Raw genomic sequence first — 7764 nt, forward strand, 5'->3', positions numbered from 1 at the left:
TGGAGGTCTGAATATTTTGGCTACTGAGATTTGAAGGGAAGAAATAATTTGAATCACATACTCACTTGTTAAGAGAATTAAAATATGTAAAAATTCAATCACAATTCATAGAAACTGGAGGGTAATCTGTGAGAAGGATTGTCAAAAGGTTTAGAAAGAAGAAGCTACTAGCTAACCCTTTTGGTTTAAAGATAAAAGCTGTATAGAGATAATTTAATATCTCCAGATAGGACCCATCATTTCTCCACAAAACATATTCGTATTTTATATTTACAGTGTACTTCTCTGAGATGAAAATCAATATCAGAAACATGGGAGTATATTTTATAAAAGGTTGCCTTGTGGAAATATGAAAATAGCTCTCAAATAATTTCTTGAGACGAAGTCTTTGGAAACATGATATTGTGAATTCTTGTGCCATGTGTATAGAAATGGAGTGCCATCTACAATTTTCAGGGACAGAAGAAACTTTTCCTAAAGGTGTAAAATAGTCTGAGAACATTTATTTCGGGGAGGGGAGCAAATCTCCCCCAAATGATAAGTGCAAAACCACTATTGCATATATTTGCAGTACATAAAATCCTAGAGCATTAGACGATGATTAGAACTTAATTTAAAGGTACTAGCTTTTCTCCACTTGTTGATTATACCTACAAATATATGTGGCTGTGTCCTGGCTTGTAAAGTAGGCATGTATTCTATTTTGCCATCTGTTGGGGGTTGGGCAGTTTTTTCTTATCTCTTTCAAGAACAATGACACTGCCAGGAAGATAATCTCCTGCTAATGGGCTATTGAATTACTCACTGTAGCTGGTAAGATTAGTTACATCATCCCATTGAGAGATGCTCCACCCAGAGGGAGGAGCCAAGCATCCCTGACACCATAAAACAAGCATTTCTGAGACCACAGACAGCCTTCTTCGCTGGATTTCCAAGAGGAATCAGGAACCGAGGCCCAGCTGCTCCTTTGCTGCATTTTCGGAAGGGATCTACACCCTTCTGCAGATCGCCGCTCCAGGAGGAGCAGCCACCATTTGGCTGGACTGCTATCAGCGCCCTGACTTCTCAGGGTGCCAGGTTTTTCTCACTCTGCCAGTAGTTGTTTTGCTTGTGTTAAATTACATTGTTATTTAGTTTTGTTTTTTTTTTTCTTCCAGTAAAGAACTGTTATTCCCGTTCCCATATCTTTGCCTGAGAGCCCCTTTTTAATTCTGAAGTTGTGATAATTCGGAGGGAGGGGGTTTACCTTCTCCATTTCACAGGAGGCTTTTGCCTTCCTTCACAGGCTCCTGTCTTTTCAAACCAAGACAGATTTTGGCGCCCAACGTGAGGCACGAGGGCATTGAGGAAAAAAAAGGGGATTAACAGTTCTTAGGTAGCTTAATTTGTAAGTACCACCATGTGGTCCAGTTTTCCCTGGTTTGGGTGGCATGTGGTCGCAAGTGTATACTTCCCATTTACAGGCCCTTATCTAAATATGGGTCCTATAACTAAGGCCACTGTGTCTGTTATCAAGTTTGTCCTCTGGGTGAAGGATTCATGGATCTTTAATTTCCTCTGGATGGCAGGTACATGGATTCAGAGCTATCACACACTAACTGCATGTTTTTGGAGTTACTTTAATAATGGTACCTACTGTGAGGAAATGACACGGGGGGAAACTTTCTCCCAACCTTTTAACCATCTTTTTAGGTCTGCTCCACCAGTTTTCGAAGGGTTAAGATCCACTTTAAGTGCTAATGATATCATACAATGGGTGGTGTTGCTGATATGCCTGTTATGTTTAGCACTCAGAGACAAGAGAAGATTAACCTGGATAACTACCCTGACACCTACACCAGAGACTAGGGGTGCTGCTGCAGAGCCTGACACTACCCCAGAGACTGGAGATGCTACTGCTCCAGAGCCTGACCCTGCCCCACAGCCTGCCTCAGAAACGAACCACCCAGATTGGGTGAGGGTGCTGGTTAACGAGATGCAGGAGATGCAAGCGATGCTGAAGGAGTGCATTTCACCAGCTGGTGAGAAGCCTGCCTTTTGCCTTGAAGAGGGACAGTCTAATAGTACAGCTGTGGAACCCACAAATGTTACAACTGTCCAGGTTCCAACTGAACCACAAAGGCAGTCACAGCCAGCAGCAGTTGCCCCGGTAGAAACAAGGAGGTCTAAGATGAAAGCAGAGCACCCAGATAGAGATAGGAATGGAGGAACCTCACAACCCACAGGGGAGCCAGAAGTTGCGATCATCACCGAGTCCCTGACGTACGAAAGTCTCCGTAATCTGCACAAAGACATTGTGCGACGAGGGCGTGAGGCTTATACTATCTGGCTACTCCGGGTCTGGGACCTTATGGGTACAGGCGTGCAGCTGGACAGTGGTGAGGCAAGGAACTTGGGACCCTTAACCCAGGACTCAGGTATGAATCAGATTTTTGTAAGGGAGCCAGGATCCCTTTCTCTCTGGGAGCGGCTTTTAATGAGTGTCAGAGAGAGGTTTGTCCACAGGGAGAGAATGCAGGAGCACCACCATAGAATGCGTTGGAAGATCCTGGAGGAAGGGATCCAACAGTTAAGGGAAGTGGCAGTATTAGAGGTACTCTTTGGGAGGGATGGACAACATAATAATGACCCCGACAAGGTCAGGTGCACAGGGCAAATGCTGTGGAGTCTGGCAAATCTGGGACCATCTCAGTACACCACTTTCATTGCAACAATTGATGCTGACACTAACCGAGAGACAGTGGGCTCTGTTGCCAACAAACTTAGGAATTATGAGAGTATGATTAATGGCCCAATGCAGGCTCATATCTCAGCTGTGATTAAGGAGTTCAAAGAAGAGATGAGGGAGGAGATGAGGAAGGTTAATGCAGCACCCGTACGAGTCACAGGCCCCAAAGTCAGAGCCCAACATTCCCCAGTTAGAGAGAGAGGGTACACCCCAAGGGCTAATCTGTGGTTCTTCCTGCGTGACCACGGGGAAGACATGGGGAGGTGAGATGGGAAACCCACTTCTGTCCTGGCAGCACGGGTCCGTCAACTCAAGGAGGGAAACTCTAACCGGGGGAGTTCCACCAAGGTGAAGGTAGCCTCAACCTCCCATGACCAAGCTTTTGGGTACGATCTGTCAGATCCCCTTGAAGGGACCTCTAGTATGTATACCCAGGAGAGGAATAATAACCAGTGTTAGAGGGGCCCTGCCTCTAGCCAGGGAGAGGCACGGGAAAACCGGATCTTCTGGACGGTGTGGATCCGATGGCCTGGCACATCAGAGCCACAAAAATACGATGCCCTAGTTGATACTGGTGCGCAGTGTACCCTGATACCATCGGGACATGTGGGGGCAGAGCCTGTTTCTATTGCTGGTGTGACAGGGGGATCACAGCAATTGACCCTGGTGGAAGCCGAAGTGAGCCTGACTGGGAAGGAGTGGCAGAAACATCCTATAGTGACTGGCCCAGAGGCCCCGTGTATTCTGGGCATAGACTTCCTCCGGAACGGCTATTACAAAGACCCAAAGGGACTCAAGTGGGCTTTTGGCATAGCTGCTGTAGAGGCAGGGGACATTAAGCAATTGAACACCTTGCCTGGACTGTCAGAAAACCCGTCTGCAGTAGGACTCCTGAAGGTGGAAGAGCAACTCGTGCCAATTGCGACCTCGACAGTGCACCGCCGGCAGTATCGGACGGATCTAGATGCCGTGATCCTCATCCACAGAATGATTCGTAAGCTGGAGAGCCAAGGGGTGGTCAGCAAAACCCACTCACCCTTCAACAGCTCCATCTGGCCTGTGCGCAAATCTGATGGAGAATAGAGATTGACTGTGGACTATCGTGCCTTGAATGAAGTGACTCCACCGCTGAGCGCCGCTGTACCGGATATGCTGGAACTCCAGTACGAGCTGGAGTCCAAGGCAGCGAAGTGGTATGCCACTATTGATATTGCTAATGCGTTTTTCTCCATTCCTCTGGCAGCAGAATGCAGGCCTCAGTTTGCTTTCACCTGGAGGGGCGTGCAGTACACCTGGAACCGACTGCCCCAGGGGTGGAAACACAGTCCCACTATCTGCCATGGACTGATCCAGACTGCACTAGAAAAGGGTGAGGCTCCAGAACACCTGCAGTACATCGATGACATCATTGTGTGGGGGAACACAGCGGCAGAAGTGTTTGAGAAAGGTAAGAGGGTCATCCAGATACTGCTAGAATCTGGCTTCTCCATCAAGAAGAGCAAAGTCAAGGGACCTGCCCGAGAAATCCAGTTCCTGGGAGTGAAATGGCAAGACGGACGGCGCCAGATTCCCACTGAGGTCATCAACAAGATCACCGCTATGTCCCCACCAACCAGCAAGAAAGAAACACAAGCTTTCCTAGGTGCCATAGGTTTTTGGAGGATGCACATTCCCGAGTATAGCCAGATTGTGAGCCCTCTTTACCTGGTTACCCACAAAAAGAACGATTTCCACTGGGGCCCTGAGCAGCAACAAGCCTTCACCCAGATCAAGCAGGAGATCGCTCATGCTGTAGCCCTTGGCCCAGTCAGAACGGGACCAGAAGTCAAAAATGTGCTCTACTCTGCAGCCGGGAACAATGGTTTGTCCTGGAGCCTTTGGCAGAAGGTGCCTGGTGAGACTCGAGGTCGACCATTGGGATTCTGGAGCCAAAGTTTCAAAGGGTCTGAAGCCAACTACATCCCAATAGAGAAGGAAATCTTGGCTGCCTATGAAGGAGTTCAAGCCGCCTCGGAGGTGATTGGCACGGAAGCACAACTCCTCCTGGCACCCCGACTACCAGTGCTGGGGTGGATGTTCAAAGGAAAGGTTCCTACTACCCATCATGCCACCGACGCCACATGGAGCAAATGGATTGCCCTCATCACCCAGCGCGCCCGTATTGGAAACCTGAATCGCCCTGGGATTTTAGAGATAATTACGAACTGGCCAGAAAGTAAAAACTTTAGTCTCACTGACGATGAGGAGCAGGCACAAGCGACAAGAGCTGAAGAAGCTCCACCCTATAACCAACTACCAGCAGAGAAAACACGTTACGCTCTTTTCACTGACGGTTCTTGTCGCATCGTAGGGATGAACCGGAAGTGAAAAGCAGCCGTATGGAGCCCCACACGACAGGTTGCACAAGCTACCGAAAGAGAAGGTGAATCGAGCCAACTTGCTGAACTCAAGGCCGTTCAGCTGGCCCTGGACATTGCTGAAAGGGAGAAGTGGCCAAAGCTCTACCTTTATACTGATTCATAGATGGTAGCCAATGCTCTATGGGGCTGGCTGGGAAGGTGGAGAAAAGCCAACTGGCAACGTAAAGGAAAACCAATCTGGGCTGCTGATATATGGAAAGACATTGCCTCTCGGGTGGAGAAACTAACGGTAAAAGTCCGTCATGTAGATGCCCATGTCCCCAAAAGTCGGGCTAATGAGGAACACCGAAACAACGAGCAGGTAGATCAGGCAGCGAGAATAGAAGTGTCAAAGATAGACTTAGATTGGCACCATAAGAGGGAGTTGTTCCTGGCTCGATGGACTCACGATGCCTCGGGTCATCAGGGCAGAGATGCCACCTACAAGTGGGCACGAGACTGAGAGGTGGATCTAACCATGGGCAGTATTTCTCAGGGTATCCACGACTGTGAAACATGTGCTGCCATCAAACAGGCCAAGTGGGTGAAGCCCCTGTGGTATGGGGGGCGGTGGTCCAAGTACAAGTATGAGGAGGCCTGGCAGATTGACTACATCACACTGCCCCAGACACGCCAAGGCAAGCGCTACGTGCTGACCATGGTGGAAGCCACCACTGGATGGCTAGAGACCTACCCTGTACCTCATGCCACTGCCCGGAACACCATCTTAGGCCTGGAAAAGCAAGTCCTATGGAGACATGGCACACCTGAAAGGATTGAATCTGACAACGGCACCCATTTCAAAAACGGCCTTATCAACACCTGAGCCAGAGAACATGGTATTGAAGAGATATATCATATCCCCTATCATGCTCCAGCTGCTGGCAAAGTTGAACGGTGCAACGGACTCCTTAAGACTACCCTGAAGGCACTTGGTGGGGGAACATTTAGAAACTGGGAAAATAACCTAGCAAAAGCAACCTGGATGGTCAACACCCGAGGGTCCATCAATCGAGCTGGCCCTGCCCAGTCTGAACCCTTGCACACAATAGATAGAGATAAAGTCCCTGTGGTACATATGAAGGGTATTTTAGGGAAAACTGTCTAGATTAATCCCACCTCAAGCAGAGACAAACCCATCCGTGGGATTGTTTTTGCTCAAGGACCTGGTTACACTTGGTTCGTAATACAGAAAGATGAAGAAACCCGTTGTGTACCACAGGGAAACCTGGTCTTAAGTGAAAACTGAGTATAAGATTTCACTGTGACGCAGATGGAAATAGAATAACGGGTGGATAATGTCCTGGCTTGTAAAGTAGGCATGTATTCTATTTTGCCATCTGTTGGGGGTTGGGCAGTTTTTTCTTATCTCTTTCAAGAACAATGACACTGCCAGGAAGATAATCTCCTGCTAATGGGCTATATGGTGTCCTGGCCTGTAAAATAGGCATGTATTCTTTTTTTGCCATCTGTTGGGAGTTGGGCAGTTTTTCTATCTCTTTCAAGAACAATGACACTGCCAGGAAGATAATCTCCTGCTAATGAGCTATTGAATTACTCACTGTAGCTGGTAAGATTAGTTACATCATCCCATTGAGAGATGCTCCACCCAGAGGGAGGAGCCAAGCATCCCTGACACCATAAAACAAGCATTTCTGAGACCACAGACAGCCTTCTTCGCTGGATTTCCAAGAGGAATCAGGAACCGAGGCCCAGCTGCTCCTTTGCCGCATTTTCAGAAGGGATCTACACCCTTCTGCAGATCGCCGCTCCAGGAGGAGCAGGCACCATTTGGCTGAACTGCTATCAGCACCCTGACTTCTCAGGGTGCCAGGTTTTTCTCACTCTGCCAGTAGTTGTTTTGCTTGTGTTAAATTACATTGTTATTTAGGTGTTTTTTTTTTCTTCCAGTAAAGAACTGTTATTCCCGTTCCCATATCTTTGCCTGAGAGCCCCTTTTTAATTCTGAAGTTGTGATAATTCGGAGGGAGGGGGTTTACCTTCTCCATTTCACAAGAGGCTTTTGCCTTCCTTCACAAGCTCCTGTCTTTTCAAACCAAGACAGGCTGTTAATCCTTTATCAATCTCTCTGCATCTTATATAAAGAAGGAGAAAGCTATTTTTTTCCTTAGGTTCTCTTTTCTCTTCCATGGCCATGTTCATCTGTGAGAAAATGGAACAATATAATGACATTTTACAATTCAGTGTCCTAGCTTCAATACACTAGTGGTGAAAGTGACAAGAAATCTTGCTTGAGATTAAGGCATAAAATGCCAACTGGGGATTTAAAAGATTTCTCCATAAATTCAGTTTCCATTGGCTGTTCTGTTTTTGACATCTTTTGATGCCATCAGAATGAAAGTCAGTGGACAATAAAGGCAGAGCCAGAAACTCACAATCAAATTTTCTGAACAGCACTGAGAAGTGAATACCATTGGTTGACTTCAGCTGAATATCTTATTCCTGCAATTTCAATGTGGCTCTAATATATTTTCAAACCTGAACTCTTCATCTGAAAATAGATCTTTGGGTGAATTTGGAATTAGCCTGTTTAAAGACCTAGACTTCCACTGAACACCAATGTGGATTTATTAGCTTTGTTCAGGGAGACAACATAGCAATTTATGCAACAGTATT

This window comes from Passer domesticus, chromosome Z (assembly GCF_036417665.1).
Source record: "Passer domesticus isolate bPasDom1 chromosome Z, bPasDom1.hap1, whole genome shotgun sequence".
In the NCBI taxonomy this organism is placed as follows: domain Eukaryota; kingdom Metazoa; phylum Chordata; class Aves; order Passeriformes; family Passeridae; genus Passer; species Passer domesticus.